The sequence below is a fragment of the Panthera tigris genome, chromosome C2, assembly GCF_018350195.1.
Source record: "Panthera tigris isolate Pti1 chromosome C2, P.tigris_Pti1_mat1.1, whole genome shotgun sequence".
NCBI classification, from domain to species: Eukaryota; Metazoa; Chordata; class Mammalia; order Carnivora; family Felidae; genus Panthera; species Panthera tigris.
In genome coordinates this window covers 106,326,166-106,347,801 of record NC_056668.1, presented here as the reverse complement: position 1 = coordinate 106,347,801, position 21,636 = coordinate 106,326,166, and the positions used below count along the sequence as shown (strand labels likewise).

The window sequence follows — 21,636 nt, the reverse complement described above, 5'->3', positions numbered from 1 at the left end:
AAATCTGATGACTTAGATGAAATTAATAAATTCCTTGAAGGACAAAAGCTGTCAACACTCATCCAAGAAAAAATAGATAACCAGAACAGCCTTATATTTATTTACTTAAAAATTGGAATTATAGAATGAAACTGGACTTTCTTACACCATACACAAAAATAAACTCAAAATGGATTAAACATCTAAATATGAGACATGATGGGTAATCTGGAAGAAATGGACAAATTCCTAGAAACATATACACTACCAAAAGTGAAACAGGAAGAAATAGAAAATTTGAACAGACCCATAACCAGTAAGGAAATTGAATTAGTAATCAAAAATCTGCCAAAAAACAAGAGTCCAGGGCCAGATGGTTTTCCAGGGGAATTCTACCAAACATTTAAGGAAGAGTTAACACCTATTCTCTTGAAGCTGTTCCAAAAAGTAGAAATGGAAGGAAAACTTCCAAACTCTTTCTATGAAGCCAGCATTACCTTGATTCCAAAACCAGGCAGAGATCCCCATAAAAAGGAGAACTATAGACCAATTTCCCTGATGAAAACGGACACAAAAATCCTCAACAAGATATCAGCCAACAGGATCCAACAATACATTAAAAAAATTATTCACCACGACCAAGTGGGATTTATACCTGGGATGCAAATCAATATCCGCAAAACAATTAACGTGATTCATCACATCAATAAAAGAAAGGACAAGAACCATATGATCTTCTCAATAGATGCAGAGAAAGCATTTGACAAAATACAACATCCTTTCTTGATAAAAACCCTCAAGAAAGTAGGGATAGAAGTAGCATACCTCGAGATCATAAAAGCCATATATGAACAACCCAACGCTAATATCATGCTCAATGGGGAAAAACTGACAGCTTTCCCCCAAAAGTCAGGAACAAGACATGGATGTCCACTCTCGCCACTGTTATTCAACATAGTATTGGAAGTCTTAGCCTCTGCAATCAGACAACACAAAGAAATAAAAGGCATCCAAATCGGCCAGGAGGAGGTCAAACTTCCACTCGTTGCACATGAAATGATACTCTATATGGAAAACCCAAAAGATGCCACCAAAAAACTGCTAGAACCGATTCATGAATTCATCAAAGTTGCAGGATATAAAATCAATGCACAGAAATAGGTTGCATTCCTATACACCAGCAATAAAGTGACAGAAAGAGAAATCAAGGAATCGATCCCATTTACAATTGCACCCAAAACCATAAAATACATAGGAATAAATCTAACCAAAAAGGTGAAAAATCTATACAGTGAAAACTATAGAAAGCTTATGAAAGAAATTGAAGAAGACACAAAAAAAAAATGGAAAAAGATTCCATGCTCCTGGATAGGAAGAACAAATATTGTTAAAATGTCGATACCACCCAAAGCAGTCTACATATTCAATGCAATCTCTATCAAAATAACATGAGCATTCTTCACAGAGCTAGAACAAATAATCCTAAAATTTTTATGGAACCAGAAAAGACCCCGAATAGCCAACGCAATCTTGAAAAAGAAAACCAAAGCAGGAGGCATTACAATCCCAGACTTCAAGCTCTATTAAAAAACTACAATCATCAAGACAGTATGGTACTTGCACAAAAACAGACACTAAGATCAATGGAACAGAACAAAGAACCCAGAATTGGACCCAGAAACGTGTGGCCAACTAATCTTTGACAAAGCAGGAAAGAATATTCAGTGGAATAAAGACAGTCTTTTCAGCAAGTGGTGCTGGGCAAACTGGACAGCAACATGCAGAAGAATGAACCTGGACCACTTTCTTACACCATACACAAAAATAAACTCAAAATGGATGAAAGACCTGAATGTAAGACAGGAAGCCATCAAAATCCTTGAGGAGAAAGCAGGCAAAAACCTCTTTGATCTTGCCCACAGCAACTTCTTACTCAGCATGTCTCTGGAGGCAAGGGAAACAAAAGCAAAAATGAACTACTGGGACCTCATCAAAATAAAAAGCTTCTGCACAGCAAAGGAAACAATCAGCAAAACTAAAAGGCAACTGACAGAATGGGAGGAGATAGTTGCAAATGATACATCAGAGAAAGGGTTAGTATTCAAAATCTATAAAGAACTTCTCAAACTCAACAGCCAAAAAAATAATCCAGTGAAGAAATGGGCAAAAGACATGAATAGACACTTCTCGAAGGAAGACATCCAGATGGCCAACTGACACATGAAAAAATGCTCCACATCACTCATCATCAGGGAAATACAAATCAAAACCAAGATGAGATATCACCTTACACCTGTCAGAATGGCTAACATTAATAACTGAGGCAACAACAGATGTTGGCGAGGATGTAGAGAAAGAGGATCTCTTTTGCATTGCTGGTGGCAGTGCAAGCTGGTGCAGCCACTCTGGAAAACAGTATGGAGGTTCATCAAAAAACTAAAAATAGAGCTACCCTACAACCCAGCAACTGCACTACTAGGCATTTATCCAAGGGATACAGGTGTGCTGTTTAAAAGGGACACATGCACCCCATGTTTATAGCAGCACTATCAACAATAGCCAAAGAATGGAAAGAGCCCAAATGTCCCTCGATGGATGAATGGATAAAGAAGATGTGGTATATATATGCAATGGAGTATTACTTGGCAATCAGAAAGAATGAAATCTTGCCATTTGCAACTATGTGGATGGAACTGGAGGGTATTATGCTAAGTGAAATTAGTCAGTCAGAGAAAGACAAAAATCATATGACTTCACTCATATGAGGACTTGAAGAGACAAAACAGATGAACATAAGGGAAGGAAAACAAAAATAATATAAAAACAGAGAGGGAGACAAAATAGAAGAGACTCATAAATATGGAGAACAAACTGAGGGTTGCTACAGGGGTTGTGGGGGGGGATGGGCTAAATGGGTAATTAAGGAATGTACTCCTGAAATCATTGTTTCACTATATGCTAATTTGGATGTAAATTTTAAAATAAATAAATAAATAAATAAGAGGCTGAAACCATAAAATTCTTAGAAGAAAACAAATGCAGTAATTTCTTTGACATCAGCCATAGAAACACTTTTCTAGATTATCTTCCCTCTGGCAAGGGAAACAAAAACAAAATTAAACTATTGGGACTACACAAAACAAAAACTTCTGCACAGTAAAGGAAACCATAAGCAAAATAAGGCAACATACCGAATGGGAAAGATATTTGCAAGTGATGTATCCAACAAAGAGTTAGTATCTAAAATTTATAAAGAACTTATACAACTCAAGACCAAAATAAAACAAATCATCCTATTAAAAAATGGGCAAACCTGAATAGACATGTCTTCAACATACGGACAGACCACAGATGGCCAAGAAGCATGTGAAAAAATTGTCAACATCATTAATCATCAGGAAGATGCAAATTAAAACCATAGTGACACCTGTCAGACTGCCTAAAATCAAAAACACAAGAAATAACAAGTGTTAGTGAGGATATGGAGAAAGAGGAATCCTAGTGTTGGTGGGAATACAAATTGTTGCAGCCACTATGGAAAATAGTGCTGAGATTCCTCAAAAATTGAAAATAGAATTACCATATGATCCAGTAATTTTGCTGCTGGATATTTACCCAAAGAATACAAAAACACTAATTCGAAAAGATATGTGCATCCCTATGTTTATTTCAGTGTTATTTACAACAGCCAAGATATGAAAGCACCTCAAGTGTCTATTTACAGATGAATGGAAAAAATAAGATATGATATACAATATGTAGATATATAAATAATATATATAACATATATGCTATGGAATATTACTCAGACATAAAAATGAATAAAATATTGCCATTTATAACAACATAGGTTCACCAGAGAGTATGATGCTAAGTGAAATAAGTCAGTCAGGGAAAGACAAATACCGTACAATTTTACTCATATGTGGAATTTAAGAAACAAAACAAAGAAAAAAAAGAAAAAAGAGACAAGCAGAAAAACAGACTGAAATACAGAGAAGAAACATGGTTGTCAGAAGGGAGGGGAGCAAGAAGACTGTAAAATAAAGGAAATTAAGAATTTATCTCAGGGTGCCTGGGTGGCTCAGTCAGTTGAGCAATTGACTTTGGCTCAGGTCATGATCTCATGGTCCTGAGCTCAAGCCCCGCATTGGGCTCTGTGGTGACAGCTCAGAGGCTGGAGCCTTTTTTGAGTTCTGTGTCTCTCTCTCTGCTCCTCTCCTGCTTGCACTCTCTCTCTCTCTCTCTCTCTCTCTCTCTCTCTCTCAAAAAATAAATAAACATTTAAAAAAATTTTTAAAAAAGATCATGCTTATCTCAATGAACACTGAGTAAGGTATAGAATTGTTGAATCATTTTATTGTACACCTGAAACTAATATAAGACTGTATGTTAACTATACTTGACAGGCACCTGGGTGGTTCAGTCAGTTAAGCGTCCGACTTCAGCTCAGGTCATGATCTCACAGTTCGTGAGTTCAAGCCCCGTGTTGGGCTCTGTGCTGACAGTTCAGATTCTGTGTCTCCCCTTTTCTCTGTCCCTCCCCCATTCACTCTCTGTCTCTCTCTCTCTCAAAAATAAAAAAAAAAAAAACTTAAAAAAATTTTAATTGTACTTGAATAAAAATAAATTTTTAAAATCAAAATTGGAATCATACCTAAAAACATTCATCTGAAGAAAATTCAAGGTCCAGATGGTCTCATTGGTATGTTCTACAAAACACTTAAGAAATAAATAATACTAATCATATACAAATTCTTTCAGAAATTTTATTTCACAATAAGGTGCTTTGAGAGCTACTTATATATACAGTATCCACAGGTATATAAATATATACTCATATATCTTTTTGTGGCTGCTAGCATTTTATCCTGTGAATACAGCATTTTCTGTGAATCCATTCTTTTGTTTGATGAAGTTGTAGGTGCTGAGAAGGATTTTACTGAGAGACATGGTGGGGTTGAGGTTGAAAGAACACGCTCAGGCTGGGCTGCCTGGGTTCATATCCAGTCCTACCACTTACTAGCCACATGACTTCGGGCAACAATTTTAACCTTTTTATATACAGGCTTTTGTTGTTGTTGTTGTTTTGTTTTGTTTTTTTAATCTACAAGGCAGGGGTATTAACTGTACCTACTTCCTAGAGCTGTTATGAGGATTACCTGAGGTAATATTTGTGAAGTGCTTAGAACCATGACTGGAATGTAGTTAAGTGCTACATGAGTGTTTGTTAAATACACACAAAAGGAACATCCTTGTAGGAGTTTCCTGGTGCACAGTTGCCTAGGATGTACACCAGAAGTGAAATTGCTGGGTCATAAGATAGGCTTTCTCTCTTTTAATTTCAACCTCTTCTTACCCGTATGTTTTGGATATGTCTTTTTACATCATATGGCTCTTTCCCTCCTCAATCTGATCATTTTGTCTTTTGATGAGAATATTTACATCATGTTCATTTCATCTAATTATATATTTGGGTTTTTTTTTTTTTAATTTTTTTTTAACGTTTATTTACTTTTGAGACAGAGAGAGACAGAGCATGAACGGGGGAGGGTCAGAGAGAGAGAGGGAGACACAGAATCTGAAACAGGGTCCAGGCTCTGAGCTGTCAGCACAGAGCCCGACGCGGGGCTCGAACTCACGAACCGTGAGATCATGACCTGAGCAGAAGTCGGACGCTTAACCGACTGAGCCACCCAGGCGCCCCTTATATTTGGGTTTAAATGTATCATCTTAGTATTTGTTTTCTATTTGTTCTATTTGTTTTATGATTCTTTTTCTCTCTTTTCTTGCTCTTATTTTGATTGAGCATATTTTATTCCTCTTTTCTCCTCAGTAAGCTTGGAAATTATATGCTCATATACTATTCCTTAGTTCTTCCTTATAGAGTGTAATTTGTATAGATGTGTACTATGTTGTATGTATATATATAATGTGTGTGTGTGCATGTATGTACCTCCACATCTTGGCTCACGCCTGGATACTTTATTATCTTTCTGTCTTTTCAATGCCTCTAAACACAGTTTTTCTCCAAATACCTAAATTTACATATTTTATCCAGAATTTATTGTCCTCAGTAGACGGACTGATCAGATTTACCTAGATTAAGAGGGTGGAAGTCTAACACAGTTAAGTTTTAATCTCTAAAATGCATTGTTGTTTCATAAGATAAATTGTCTACACATGCACTGAGATTGTACTAAAATGGCATTTACAGATATTTTTGTATCATTTCTACAAACTGAGTTTTTAAAGTTTCAGGAGTGTATATTGTGAAGACACTAAAAAAAATCAATAGCTTGCCTTGAAAAATTTCTGAATTCCATTTATGATTTACCAGCATACATAACTTGGTTCTTTATAAACAATAGTACTGCACTTGCCAGGGACACATCTTACCTACCTCCTTTGTCCTTGAGCCATAATAGACTTCCACCCACATTTTCAAGGACAAAACAACGGCTAACTTTCTTAACTAAAGGGGATTTCAGAAAACAACTAATAAGGCTGATATGAAACACATGCTATAAAGGTAAGACCGTGAAATTAAACATTGTTTTATGTCGGTACTATTGTCCATTTCTTTACTACCCCATAAAGAATGGTTTGTAGGTTGGATACAACCCCCATCCCTAATGTGCTTCATTATTAAAACAACACTTAATTAAATGGTGGACAAAGCCAGAAACATGCCATGGTTTAGGGAAATCTCTTAGGTTATTTTCAGATGTTTCTAGTTTGGCAAAAGCCAAAGCATATTTTGTTGAGCACATTTTATTCCTATGTGTATTATAAGGGAAATCTAACCCATGTGTTTTATTTCATTAATATTTTGCCAAGTTAAATGGTTCTTTTGCAAGACATATTTAATGTTAAGTTATTTTTATGAGGCTTTTTCCCTGGGATTATGAATTCATATGTCACCTAAAGTAAGTATACTTTGATCCAAATATCTTGTAGTTATGAAGTCAGAAACCCACAAAACCTGGGTGATTTCCCAACAGTGCCAAATATAATATTTCATTTCTACCACTAACATCATGATTTTTTCCTCATATTTGTCAATCAGCACTTTATTGAGAAAACAACAGAGTTGTTCTCCTTTTTAAGTCCTGCTTTTTGACAAATGTCCAAACGAGGCCAGGGCTCCATTCGACATGGGCCACTAACTTCAAATCATGGGCATACATCTAAGCGTATGGTTTGTATACTGACTAAATGACATCTGCAGTTACTTAAAGGTATGATATAAGTTGGCACATCAGAAAACTTGATGAATACTAATCTGTAAGAGTGGCAAAAATGACAGGTGAAGATAAGGGGCAATGGGAATTTTCAATCAGTGCTGGTGGGGTGCAAATTAGCCAACCACTGAGGAAAACAATGATTATCTAGCAAGGTTGCAGATGTGCATGCCCTCTCACCCAGTATTCCAGTCCTAGATATAGTCCCAAAGAAATTTGCACATGTGAACCAAGAGACATACGCAAGAAAGTTCGTAATGTCATAATAAGACACTGGAAACAATGTAAGTATTAATCAATAGGAAAAATGAATATGCATGTCGTGATATCCATACAATATGATTGTAAAAAAACAATGGAAATGAATAAGATATAGACACGTTACACTATCAATGTGGACAAGTCTCAGAAACAGAGTGTTGAATGATAAAGACCAAAGTCATAGTAGAAAAAAATGCAGCATTATTGCCTTTATATGAAGTTTCAAAATCTGTAAAAACAAAGAAGTTAGTGGTTAAGAATATATAAACAAAAGTCATGGAATAATATAAATACAATTCAGGATAGTCATTGTTTCCCGTGGGTGATGAAAATCGGAAGGGATAAGGGGAGCCTGGGTGGCTGTCGGTTGAGTGTCTAACTTCAGCTCAGGTTAAGATCTCACGGTTTGTGGGTTCGAGCCCCACATCAGGCTCTGTGCTGAATTCTTGCTCAGAGCCTGGAGCCTGCTTCAGGTTCTGTGTCTCCTCTCTCTGCCCCTCTTCCTCTCATGCTGTCTCATTCTGTCTTTCAAAAATAAATAAATGTGAATAAAATTTTTTTTTAAAAAGCAGAAGGGATTAAGAACCTCTAAGATTGCATCAGTGTTCAATTTTTTAAAAACTGTATGGCGTGTACACAAATTATTGTTTTTAACATTATTTTTATAGTTTAAAATGTGCTATGAATATTATGTTATATTGATTCAACCTTTAAAAACTAATATTTAAAACGCAGATTTAAGCATGCAGTCAACATACTGAATTATTTACCTGCTGCCCCAATTCTCATGAAACCAAAGCAAAAGGTACAGTCTGTCAGAGTTTAGTTATGTGTTTAATGCTTCCCTTCCTGTCCTGAGTTTCACAAAAAAAAAAAAAAAAAAAAAAATTCCCTTTGCGTTCTTTCTACGTCTTACAGAGCTGGGCTATTTCTTATATTTTCGGATTAGATTAAATACTATCAGGCAACTTCTGTCATTCTGCATAAGTAGTAGTGATTACTCTATCCGAAAAAAAAGTCTATAATAACATGGCATAGTAGTTAATGTTTGACAAGCAAGTCTCAGTGGTGTACTATAACTGTCAGTGCAGCCATTAGGAACATGAAGACACAACGGGCTGAATTCTGCAAGAGAATACAGTTCTCAGTCAAAACAAGGCTAAACTCTTTCCAAACAATGGGGAATCTCCTTATTGCATAGAATCAATTATTCATAAATCCAGGGTGGCCAGCCTTCTTCCCTCCCCACCCCCTTCCCTTTCCTTTCTCCTTCTCTCTTGACCCTCTTCTCTCTCTCCCTTCTCTTCTTTCCTTCCTTTCTTTCACCAACTGTATTAAATATCTGTTATGTGCCAGTTGCTGAATATTCACATAGGCACTACTGTCCTGAAAGAATTAGCAGGATGTTTGGCATTTTATATACTGCAGTCACACTTCCTTTTTTTTCCTCGGGCACAGAACAACCCTAATGTGAACAGTCAAATGTATCTTCACAACTTTTGCCATATTTGTTAGGTGTAGAATTTCTTTTGTCTTTTTTAAACTGTGGGTTTTACAATATATACAGAAGAGTATATATAATGTATATTTTAAGAAATACAATTTAAGGGATGATAACAAAATCAACACTCATGTACTCACCATCCAGCTCAAGAAATAAACATTAACTGTAGTCAAAACGTGTGCCCCTCTCCAATTTTCCCTCCTTGTCTCCATCCAGAAATAATGCACAGTTTGAATTGTGTATCATTCTGTCTTTCTTTATAGTTTTATAACCTATGTGTTTATCTAAATATTTCACATTTTAAAATTATTAATTGGGAATATATATTCTTCTGTGATTCAGTGTTTTTCACTCAACATTCTATTTTTGTGATTCATCCAAGGTGTTGTGGTTGATTAAATTTTTACAGCTGTATAGTATTCCATTGTGTACCTTTGTCTCACTTGATTTATCCTTTCTTTAATGATGGGTGCCTAACTTGTTTGGTTTTGGCTGTGACAGAGAGTCTGCTCTGGACATCCTTATGCATGTCTCTTGATGCAAGTGTGCAAGTGTTTCTCTTGCATTTATATTCAGCAGTAGAACCGTTAGGTCATAGGATATGCAAACCTCCCACTGCACTGGAAAATGTCTTGATTTACATTTGCATTCACAACGGGTGAGAGTTCTTAGCTCTACATCATTACCACCAGATAACACTGCTTGACTTTTTAATTTTTGCCGTCTGATGAGTATGAAGTTGTATCTCTCACCCTGGTTTTACATTTCAATTATTTGATTACTAATGAATTTGAACATCTTTTAATATTTATTGGGCATTTATATTTTTCTTTTGTGAACTTCCTATTTGTGTTTTCTTTTTTTGCTGATTTTTCTACTTGGCTATTTGTCTTTTTTTTTTTTTTTAGATTATTCAGAAGAGTTCTTTATATGTATTTTTAATATGAGTTCTTTTCTAGATATGTGTATCACAAATATGTCCTCTTGGTTTGTGGTTTGAATTTCACCCTCTTTATGATATTTTAAAATGTCTTTTGAGATCTTGATTTTAATGTGGTCAAAATTATAAATCTGTTTGTATATGCTTTGTGCTTTTTGTTTCTTTTTAAAGAAATTCTTCCCTACACAGAGACCATAAATATATTCTACTTTACTGTCTCTTAAAAGTTTTAAAACTTTTGCATTTCTCATTTAAGTCCTTAATGTACAAGGAATTGATTGTTCTGTATATATGAGGATCTGTTTTATCTTTCCCCATATTGTCAACCAATAGCCAGAGAACCGTTCATAGGATTCATCCCTTCTCTAGCAATCCACACTGCCATATCAATCTATGCCATTTCCTTCTGGGGAATGCTTTGTTTCTGGGTTCTGTGTTTTGTTCTTTTAGATACAGTCTATCTTTATACCAATGGCACATTGTCTTAATTACTATATCTGGTAGAGCAACTTGCTTCATCATTTTCTCTTTCAAAACTATATTGGCTATTCTTGGCCCTTTGAATTTCCACATGAGTTTGAAAATAAGATTGTAACTTCCATGTAAAACTCTATAGATTTTGATTGGAAGAGCATAAAATTTATAGTTAATTTGAGAATTAATACTTATACAGTATTGAATTTTCCTATCCATAGTATATGATAACTCCTAAATTATTTTGATCTTCTTTAATGTTTTTCAATACATTAGTTTTTCATGTACAAATTATACGTTTTTTAAATGTCAAACACTTTTAAAATATCATTATTAATGTATAATTGGTAAACAAAAAGCTGCACCTATTTAATGTATACGACTTGATGAGTTTGGACATACATATACACTCTTTCATGAAACTATCACCACAGGCAAGGTTATAGACGTATCTATCACCTCTAAAAGTTTTCTTGTGCTCCATTGTCTTTGGTTTTGCTTTTGTGGTAAGAATACTTAACATGAGATCTTCCTCTGAACAATTTTTTAAGTGCACAATACAATATTGTTAATTATAGGAACTATGTTGTACAGCATATATCTAGAACTTAATCATCTTGCATTATTGAAACCTTACACCCATTGGACAATAACTTCCCATACACTCCTGCCCCCAGTCCCTGGCAACCACCATTCTATGCTGTGCTTCTGTGAGTTTGACTATTTTAGATACCTTATACAAATGGAATCATGAACTATTGGTCTTTCTGCAACTGGCTTATTTCATCTAGTATAGTGTCCTTCAGGTTTATTCAAGTTGTCACATATGGCAACATTGTTGTCTTTTTTAGGGCTGAATAATACTCCATTGTATGCATATACATGTTCTTTATCTGTTAATTCATCAATGGCATTTTGATTGCTTCCCTACTTTAGTTTTTGTAAATGATGCTACAGTGAACATGGAAATGCAGATATCTCTTTGCAATCCTGATTTCAATTCTTTTGGATATATACACAGAAGTGAGATTGTTGAATGAAATGGTTTTACTATTTTTAACATAAACCATACTGTTTCCACAGTAGCTTCACCATTCTACATTCACACCAATGGTATACAAGACTTTCAGTTTCTTACAAGCTTGTCAACATTTGCCATGTTTTCTTGATAATAGCAATCCTAACAGGTGGAGGTAGTATATCATTGTGGGTTTTTTTGTGTGTTTCCATGATTATTAGTGATGTTAAACACCTTTCCATATACCTGGTGGCCATTTGTATGTCTTCTTGGAAGAAATGTCTGTTCAAGTCCTTTGCCCATTTTTTAACTGGGTTACTTGTTTTGTTGTTGTTATCATCTAGCTATTGAGTTGTTGAAGTTTCTTATATACGTTGGATATCAACTCCTTGTCAGATACATGGTTTGAAAATATTTTTTTTCAATTCCTTAGGTTGCCTTTTTCATTCTGTTGTTTGTTTCCTTTGCTGTTCAGAAGCTTTTTAGTTCCTTATTATTTTTGCTTTTGTTGCCTAAGTTTTTGGTGTCATTTTCAAGAAATTATTGCCAACACCAACGTCAGGAAGATTTTTCCCTATGTTTTCTTCTAAGAATTTTGCAGTTTCAGGTATTATATTTAAGTTTTAATCAATTTGAGTTTATTTTTGTGTATTTTACAAGGTAAAGGTCCAGTCACTTTATTTTTATTGCTCTTATAAACAATGGACGTATAAACTGATAAACTGCTTTGGAAAACCATGTGACACTACTGACAGCCTAGCAATTCCAGCCCTAAGTACATACTTAAGGGAAGCTCTTGGCCATGGACACCAGGAGACCTGTAAAAGCAGCATTACTCATGATATTAAAAAATGAAAACAGTCCAAATGTTCGTGAAAAGTAAGGTGAATAAACTATTGTGGGGTATTCACTGGAACAGTACATAGGAGTGAAAATATAAGAACTAAATCTATGCCTATTGATATGGGTCAATACTAAAATCATAATATTGAGTGGAAAAGGCAAGTTACAGAGAATCCATGTGGTGTGATTCCCTTAATATAAAATTGACGTTCAGGACATTTAGATAATATATTATGTAGAGTACATGCATGCATAGTAAGATTATAAAGAGAGGCAAAGGAATGATCACATGAAGCTCAGTAAAATAGGTACCTGGGAAGGGGTGGGTTGAACAGGGTTGTGTTGAGGGGGCACACTGGCAGCTTCAAAATACTAGTCATTTTTTTTAAGTTTATTTATTTTGAGAGAGGGAGAGGGAGGGGAAGAAGGGAGGGAGAAAGAGAGAATCTTTTTTTTTTTATTTTTTTAACGTTTATTTATTTTTGAGACAGAGAGAGACAGAGCATGAACGGGGGAGGGGCAGAGAGAGAGGGAGACACAGAATCGGAAGCAGGCTCCAGGCTCTGAGCCGTCAGCCCAGAGCCCGACGCGGGGCTTGAACTCACAGAACGTGAGATCGTGACCTGAGCTGAAGTCGGATGCTTAACCGACTGAGCCACCCAGGCGCCCCGTGAGAAAGAGAGAATCTTAAACAGGCTCCATGCCCAACAAGGAGTCCGACACAGGGCTCTATCCCACAAACTGTGAGATCATGACCTAAGCTGAAATCAAGAGTCGGCTGCTTAACTGACTGAGCCACCCAGGTGCCCCATCTTCTATTTCTTAAGCTGGCTGGAGGGTACACACGTACATTTATACATTTTTTAAAATGTACATAAATCTTTCTGTGTGTGTAACTATGCATGCCATACATACACAGAGAGTATGCATACCTTTGATGCATGTTATAATTTGTTTAAAAGTCTTCATAAAAATTTAATTAAAACTTTCAACAGTTGCAAATTAATTTTTGGTAATCCAAAGAGCATTTTCATGGTATTATGACAACTTATTAATGTGCTAGCACAAGAGTATGTTCTCGGTCTGAGCTTCTTTGTATCTCTGTATAAATCAAGATACTAATGAATGCCAGTGATGTGCTTTTAGATCCTTTCGGCTGTATATTGCAAAATTTTGAAATTAACATTTTCTGATTGCTCTAAGAAAGAGATTCACAGATGCTTGCAAGGTCCTTCTGCAGACCTGGGTCTGGCCCCCATGCAAGCATTAAGCAGTGCACAATATGTGTCGTTGAAACACAGCATGGAAAAAAAATCTGTTAGATCTTAACTTTTTTCTCCTCTCAGGCTTATGGCTGAAGAACTTCCCTTAGCCCATCTGACAAATGTAAATGGGATAAGTGACAAATTTAAAAATCTTTCTTTTGTTTTCATGATTTATTCCTATCCCTGTTCTTTCTTTTCTGTTTAAAACCATTTTAAACAGAAATGTACATCTTTTCAACACAGACACCAAACTGATAGGCTGAACCGCATGAAAATTTTTTAACCCAAGGAACATATTCTAGCCCAAATTTTTCTAAACTTCAGCCATTTGAAAATCCCTTTATGATTTTTGACATCACCATTTATCACATGCCCTATGACATAAGTAGTACTTTCCTTTAAACTTAATTTGACTCACTTTTGCTATCTTTACCTCACTCTAAAAAAGAATATTAGTCAAATCAGGAAGTTGATGTGCTATTTCCATTTTATCTGGTATTTATGAAAAAGAATCATAACTGTTACTAATTTTAAAAGTTTGTCCATATAACACATTTGACCAAAAGTCATTCTAGGTATGTCCATGTGCTACACTTTGGGAAAATCTAATAAAAAATTAGAAAGACCAAAAAAAAAAAAAAGTCTACGTCTCTCCCACCTCCTCTGCCCCAACAGTACATGCTCAACACAAGGGTAACTGGCCGCCAGCTCCAGCTTCAGTATTTGCCAGAGTGCCAATCTTCTCCTTTGTCTGCACAATGTTTCCCATTTGGGTTTGCTTTCTGCCTTTTATTCAGGATGGCCATTTTTCTGTTGCCCAGCTCATTAGAGAAGGGGGTAAATTTATGCCCTGGGAAACCGACACTCTTGCAGCTGCAATGCCAGCCGGTCGGCCAAGATAAAGTAGCAGAGCAGGATTAACAGACTGGTGCTCAAGTTCCCGTTTATACATGGGCCAAGTCACTGGGGGCATGTGTGGCTGCTTTAAAAGTGGGTTGTCAGCCTCCCCATCAGCATCCTGCCAATAGCAGGGTGACAGAAGTCCCCATAGGCTTCTGTGACAATCCAATTCACATGTTTCCTCAGTGATCATCAACCACTTGGGCTTAATTTGCTCAAATTCTCCACCAACTTTCTAGCGGGGGCATGCCTGGCTTATTAAGCCCTGTTTCTTTCTTCATGGCATGCCGCATCTCTGATATAGTTTGATTAAAGAGCTTTTTTTTTTCTCTTCCTTTTAGCTGTTCTTCAAGGTCAGATGGTTTAGATATTTCCAGAAGGCTGCCACTGCCTCTTAGTCCCACACATGTGTATATGATGCCATTGGCAGGGGCTTCTAGGCGCATGGCTGGGCCCATTAAGGTTTAGTGAAGCCTGAAAAGGAGAATCAATGTTTCATTTACATCAGAAGGCTCTACATCTCATCACATCCTGGTGGACACAGACTGTACAACATCTTAATACTAATCAGCTCTCTCTGACATTGAATTCTAAGGATCGGTATTTTGAAAACCAACAGTATTAGTTCTGGCCCTCCCCTCTCCTCTCAGACAATCATCTGCCCCTTGCTGGGCTGTACAATTTGACACTCTTGTTCAGCGACTTCTCACTCATTAAACTGATCAAGATACAAAACTTGTTAGTTAATTTTTCATGCACTTGGGGGATCTGGTTGCATATTTTAATGATCTGCTCTCAGAATGTGCTGATCAAACCGCATATTTTGTTGATTTGCTGTGACATATCCTTAACCACAGTGTTGCTCACACAGGGTCTTCGGTGATGTGAGCTGCATCCGAGAAGCGAGGAGTGGATGCCGTGTGTGCTAATTGAGCCATGCAGCTCCGCCGAGGCGTTAATGTGCTCTTTACTGATTGATCTGAATAATAACCATTTGGAATTTTCATACTCTGTACCCCAGGGCTCAGATGGTATCAAAACCAATATTTACTAACGTTGCATTTGTCCTAGTTAGACCTTAAGGCACTTTTCTCATACGCTTAAGGTTTGGTCATGAAAACTGGAGACTCCACACCACCACCTCCAACACCCACTCACACTCACCCACACCCTCCCCCATATACTCTGTGCATAAATGAGATAAACAAAAAAATCAGGGAATAATTCAGAATAATAACAGAATATAGAGTAAAGCAGAGAGATAACAATCTTTAGCTAGACTTTCTGGATCCTGTTGATGTTGAGGGCTTAGAATTGGCTCTATACATTCGGAAAATAAATAGTCCAACCTCCTGCTTCTGTCCCCAAATCACTGACTCCAAAATGAGTCCCTCAGATAAAGTGGGTGCTGTGGGAGCCCTGCCAATGAGCAGGAAGAGCTGGGCTGCCGGGGCCTCTGTTAGTAAGCCAGGGGACCTCTTGTCCAGACCCTCCACTGGGCTGTTCACATAACTATTAGGAAATAAATCAGGATCTCCAGACCTCGTTTTCCATTTTTTTTTTAAAAAAACATATGGGACAGGCCATGGGCATCTTTAATTTCTAAATTCTATGAGATAGTAGGAGCCAGGTCATGGATTTTTAACATATCTCCACCAAGGGAAAGATTTTAAATTATAGACTGATAGATTTTGCTTTAATATGCTACCAAAACATCAAAAATTAAAATGGGGTTTAAGAACATGAGGTTGTCTTCTCAGGATATCAACAATAAGATAGCACAAGTAAACATGATATTCAGCATGCCCCAAATGCCCTATAAAGGGCCAAAAAGCAAATAGTTCGAGCATTCTGGGTCACGCAGTCTGTCACAACTACCCAAATCTTCCACTGTGGTGGGAAAGCATCCTTAGAAGATATGTAAACAAATGGGCATGGCTGTATAACCAACAAAACTTTATGTACAAAATCAGTCAGCTGGCCAGATTTGGCCCAAGGGCAGTACTTTGTTAACCATTGGTCTAGAAAATTGTCCTATCATCCTTCAGTTTACTCCTCTGTAAAATGAAAACATGAAAACATGTACCTTCCTTGTGAGGGTGTTAGGAGAATTATATGAGTTAAATAGTACTTGAGGGGCGCCTGGGTGGCTTGGTTGGTTAAGCGACTGACTTCAGCTCAGGTCATGATCTCATGGTCCATGAGTTCGAGCCCCGCATCGGGCTCTGTGCTGACAGCTCAGAGCCTGGAGCCTGTTTCCGATTCTGTGTCTCCCTCTCTCTCTGCCCCTCCCCTGTTCATGCTCTGTCTCTGTCTCAAAAATAAATAAACGTTAAAAAAAAATTAAAAAAAAAATAAATAAATAGTACTTGAGTACTTAGAAGTATGACTCACACATAGTAAGCTCTCTGAAAATATTAGCTAATTTTGCTACTACTAGTTATTACTTTTGTTACTAGTAGTTCTAATATGATTATATAATTCATTTAATTCATTGTCTTGATCATTCAGCTAATACTTATTAAGCCTCTACTCTTTGTTATTTCCTATGCTGGTCTGAGACTTCAGGGGTGACCTAATCAGACAGAGCCTTCTTGTCATGGAATTCAAAATATGGTGGGCGTCAGAGATGAGAAAAGGGATCATTATAGGTCATGACTTCTTTAGACAGGCAGAATCAGGAGCACAGAGTAGAGACATCTGATCAAAACACAGGACACCAGATGAGGCTTCCAGGAGGAAGTGGTGCCTGGACTGAAATATGAAAAGCCAGTAGGACTTTGTGAGTCCAGGGGATCATGAGAGGTGAAGGCCATACTGGGAAATGTAGGGGAGAGTGTTTAATTAGAGGAAACAGGCTGAGAAGAGTTAAATATAACTGGATTATGGAGTGGATGAAAGTAATGAGGAGAGAGACTAAAGAGTGGCAGACCTTCGTGAACCATCTTGAAGATTTGAGGTTGATTCTAAAAGGAAGCTTAGATGGTTTAAGTGGAGGAATGACATGGTCAGCTTTGTGCTCTAGACAGAATACCCAGCAGCACATGGAGAATGGATTGGCATGTAAAACTGATGCTAGGAAAAGCAGGAAGAAAACACTAAGAGAGGGCAGAAGTATGTGACCAGGGAGGAGAGAGTATTAAGACAGAGGATGGTCAGTTGTTTGGAGCTTTCTAGAGAGGTTTAAGAAAGATAAGGTCTGTAATAGACACATGAAAAGATGCTCAGCGTCACTCATCATTAGGGAAATACAAATCGAAACCACAATGTGATACTACCTCACATCTGTCAGAATGGCTAAATTTAACAATACAGGAAACAGATGTTGGGGAGGATGTGGACAAAGGGGAACCCTCTTACACTGCTGGTGGAAATGCAAACTGGTGTGGCCACTCTAGAAAACAGTGTGGAAGGTTCCTCAAAAAGTTAAAAGTAGAATTACCCTACAACCGAGCGATTGTACTCTAGGCATTTACCCAAAAGACACAAAAAATGCTGATTGGAAGGGGCACATGCACAGTGACATTTATAGTAGCACTATCAACAATAGCCAAATTATGGAAAGAGCCCAAATCTCCACCAACCGATGAATGGATGAAGAAGGCGTGGTGTATATATGCATATGTATGTGTGTGTATATGTACATATATACATATGTATATGTGTGTGTGGACATGCATGTGTGCATGTTTGTGCATGTAAAATGGAATATTACTCAGCCACCAAAAAATGAAATCTTGCCATTTGCAACAACATACATGGAGCTAGAGTGTATTATGTATGCCAAGTGAAATAAGTCAGCCAGAGAAAGACAAATACCAAATGATTTCACTCATATGTGGAATTTAAGAAACAAAACAGATGAACATAGGAGAAAGGGAAAAAAAGAGAAGAAGGCAATCTATAAAACAGATTCTTAATAATAGAGAACAAACTGAGGGTTGCTGCAGGGGAGGTGGGTGAGGGATTGGCTAAAGGGGTGATGGGTATTAAGGAAGGCACTTGTTGTGGTAAGTACTGGGTGTTATATGTAAGTGTTGAATTACTATATTGTACACCTGAAACTAATATTACACTACATGCTAACCAGCTGGAATTGAAATAAAAACCTGAAGAATAAACAATAATAACAAGCAAAAAAAGAAAGATAAGGTCTGAAGACAGATCATCAATGGCCCTAAAGAAAGCATCATAATAGAGTGATAAGGGCCAGACTAGACAGTAAGGACCATCATCACTGGCAATAGGCACAGAGATCTATTTCAAGACATTTGAAAGAGAAGTAGAAACTGAAAGGTAGGTAAGTATAGTTGGAACCAGTTAGAGGAGAAGAAAGTATATTGGAAGCTAGTGATGAAGGGGCAGAAAGGGAATAATTGATGGAGTAGGGCACTGAAGAAATCTCCGAAGAATGAGATCTACAGCAGAATGTAAGATCAGCCTTGGCAGAAAGGAAGGGCCACATCCCCCTGAGACACAGAAGAGAACATCTACAATGACAACAAAAATTAGTTCACTGTGGATAAGGAAGGGCCAAGAAAAATTACCCTAGAACTCCTTCTAAAGTAAAGGACAGAATATGATTCACTGAAAGTGAGAAGTGGCACCTTTGGGGCTGGGAACCTGAGGGCAGAGGAATAAGTCTGACTCAGACACTATGGGGACTGTGAGGGAACAATAAGAAATGAATAAAAAATTTGAAACAGGCTCAAGGTCCCAGATCCGATTTTGAGAACACAAAAACACGATGGAATCTAATATCACTATTTAGGGATGTGTTTCCCCCAAGTAACACTTGTCAGCCCAGATGAAGAAAAGACAAAAAAGAAAGCGCGAGCCACTCAGAGGTGTGAACTGGCAGGTGGGAACCGCAGAAGGCCAATGAGGAGAAGGATTGTGGGTGCTGGAGAGAGTGCTGTGGGGTCAGAAAAAGTATGATTCTGGCCGAGGAGGCAGACACGTGAAGCCAGAAGGATGGCATGGAGGCTGGGAAGGTCACGGAGGTCCAACATCAATATTAGAATCGTTAAGCTCATTTTGTTTCATTTCATAACATTTACTAGAATTAATTTCCAAAGCTCACTGAACTATAATTCCACGATATGAAAGAACAGGAGACATGAGGGAAGAGTCTTCCAAAGGTTGGCTAGTTGAAATGGAACTCCCCATCTGAGACCTGTTTCACAGAAGTTGGATTTCAGATCCAGGCTGTGGACTTCTTCACTGAATGAGAGAGATGTGCAGAGCCATCCATCAGCACCACTCCCGAGGACCCTCCCCGGAAAGGAGAGCCTTAAGCCCAGCGCATGGCCCTCGGACCCAACACACACCACCCTGCCTCTCTTCCCTGCTTGAGATTCTTGGTTTCACCACTGCTCCTTGACATTTTCAAATACTTGAATTTTTGGCGGCGCATCTGAGGGAATTAAAAGACAAATACTTTTCTGTTTGTTTGTTTAAATCAAGTTTCAGAGACCTTCCTATAATTATCCTGCTATTCGTCTGTTTGCCCGTTGGCACCATGTTGCCACTTGAATGGAAATAGTTACTGCCCTGAGAGTACTCTTTTGTGTCCTCCTGGAGTATGACTTTTCTGGGTTCCAGTGAATCTGTGCCCTTCCTGTGGCCCTGGCTTAACTTCCCATGTATGCCTTAACCTGTCACTCACAGCAAGGTCCTGCCCCAGCCACCCACCCAGCCAGCCCTGACGGACCTGTAGTAAAAACGGATTGGTCACACTGACCCAAATGTGTCTGGACACCTTTGGTGACATACACACAGCAGATGAGCAGGGTGGAACCTGGTGGACCACAGCTGGGGTACCTCACAGAAGGGTTCAAGCATCTTCAGTCTTGCAACTTGCACAGAGCCACAGAAGGGAAGCTTCCCTCTGTAGCTGACAAATGTCTATATCGGGAAGCCATTTTTTTAAAACAAGAAATGCGAATGTCTTTCTCCGATTTGAAATGCACATACTGGCAGGTAGCAGTGAGAGCTATTTTCGTATAGCAGTCACTGTACTCAAAACACTTTTTATACCTTATTTCATTGCCTCTTCACAACAACCCTGATCTATAGCAACAACCAACAACCAAGGTGCTGTTGTTAATTCTGCTTTACAGGCAGGGTGACAGAAGCTTAGAGAACAGCAAAATGACTCCCCAAAATCACACAGCTACTTCGGGAGCCAAGATCTGAACCCAGGCAGGCGTTGCCCAGAGACAACACCCTCCTCCACCACTTTACAATTCATTCCATGGCTTTTCTATTTATTATTCATCATAAATGATTCAAGTTTTCTAGAACCTAAGGCTGCAAGCTTAATTGCCCCAGGCTCTCCTTTCCATCCGGCTACACTCCTTTTATTTGTTGAAGTGCCTTCTTCCTTACACAGCTCTTTACAAAATGTGGTTCACAGCCTTTTATTCATCGCCTCCTCAGGTCTCTCTCCACCTCAGTTCTCACAAGATCTTGAAGGCGATGCGGTTTCCTCTCCACCATCCTTATTCACATCTTCCACAAGGGGGCGCATTCTGACCACAAAGCTTTGGATGTGCCTGCCGGTCAGCTAAAATACAACCAGTGTCACCCTAATGCCTTCATTCTGCTGCAAGAAATGGCTTTATTCAAGCTACACTCCTCATTGTTATTTCATGGAGGGGGAAACAACAGTAAAAAAGGAAACCATATAATTTTTGTGGACTGTTTCTCCATAATTCATTCACTGGGTTTCTATGTTAAGTTGTATGGAATCCATTAAGCAGGATATTGAAGCTTATGAATGGAGACCTAGTAATTCTTCTTTAATAAACATGAGTTACTTGTATTTCTTAAACTTTATTAGGCACTTACTCAAAACATTACTCAAAACTGCTTGTTAATAATATGAATGATGATTTTGATTCCGTTTGCATTATTAGTATTTCTAAAGGCCTAAAATACAAAGTCTGGACTATTCATTAAGACTGAGAAAACGGCTGGCATTTGAATGTAAATCTTTGTGCCTGAGTTTAATTCCATCTTGACACTTCTCACCAAACCGTGTAAGGAAGGTAGGTGTGCTACCACAGGGACCTTTTTGTATAGCTGAGGAAACTAATGCCTGAGGGGACTTACTCAGAGCCTGAGGAGGGGGTCCTATCTGAGGAACAGGGATCCTTTGATTGGTTCCCTGTCTACTGACCCGAGCCATCACAAAGAGTAAAAAA

The 21,636-nt window shown here is 37.9% G+C and overlaps 1 long non-coding RNA gene across 3 annotated transcripts in view; it reads left to right on the top strand.

Annotated features, from left to right (window-relative positions):
• Positions 1–21,010, top strand: part of LOC122242067 — a 50,620-nt gene extending 29,610 nt beyond the window's left edge. The window contains exon 5 of one of the 3 annotated variants that reach the window (XR_006222239.1): positions 20,870–21,010. This is a non-coding gene — a long non-coding RNA (uncharacterized LOC122242067). Of the gene's footprint in view, positions 1–14,769; positions 15,058–15,299; positions 15,729–20,869 lie in introns of those variants that run through there. The other 2 variants (XR_006222237.1, XR_006222240.1) reach the window with 2 other exon arrangements.
• Positions 21,011–21,636: the final 626 nt, after the last annotated feature.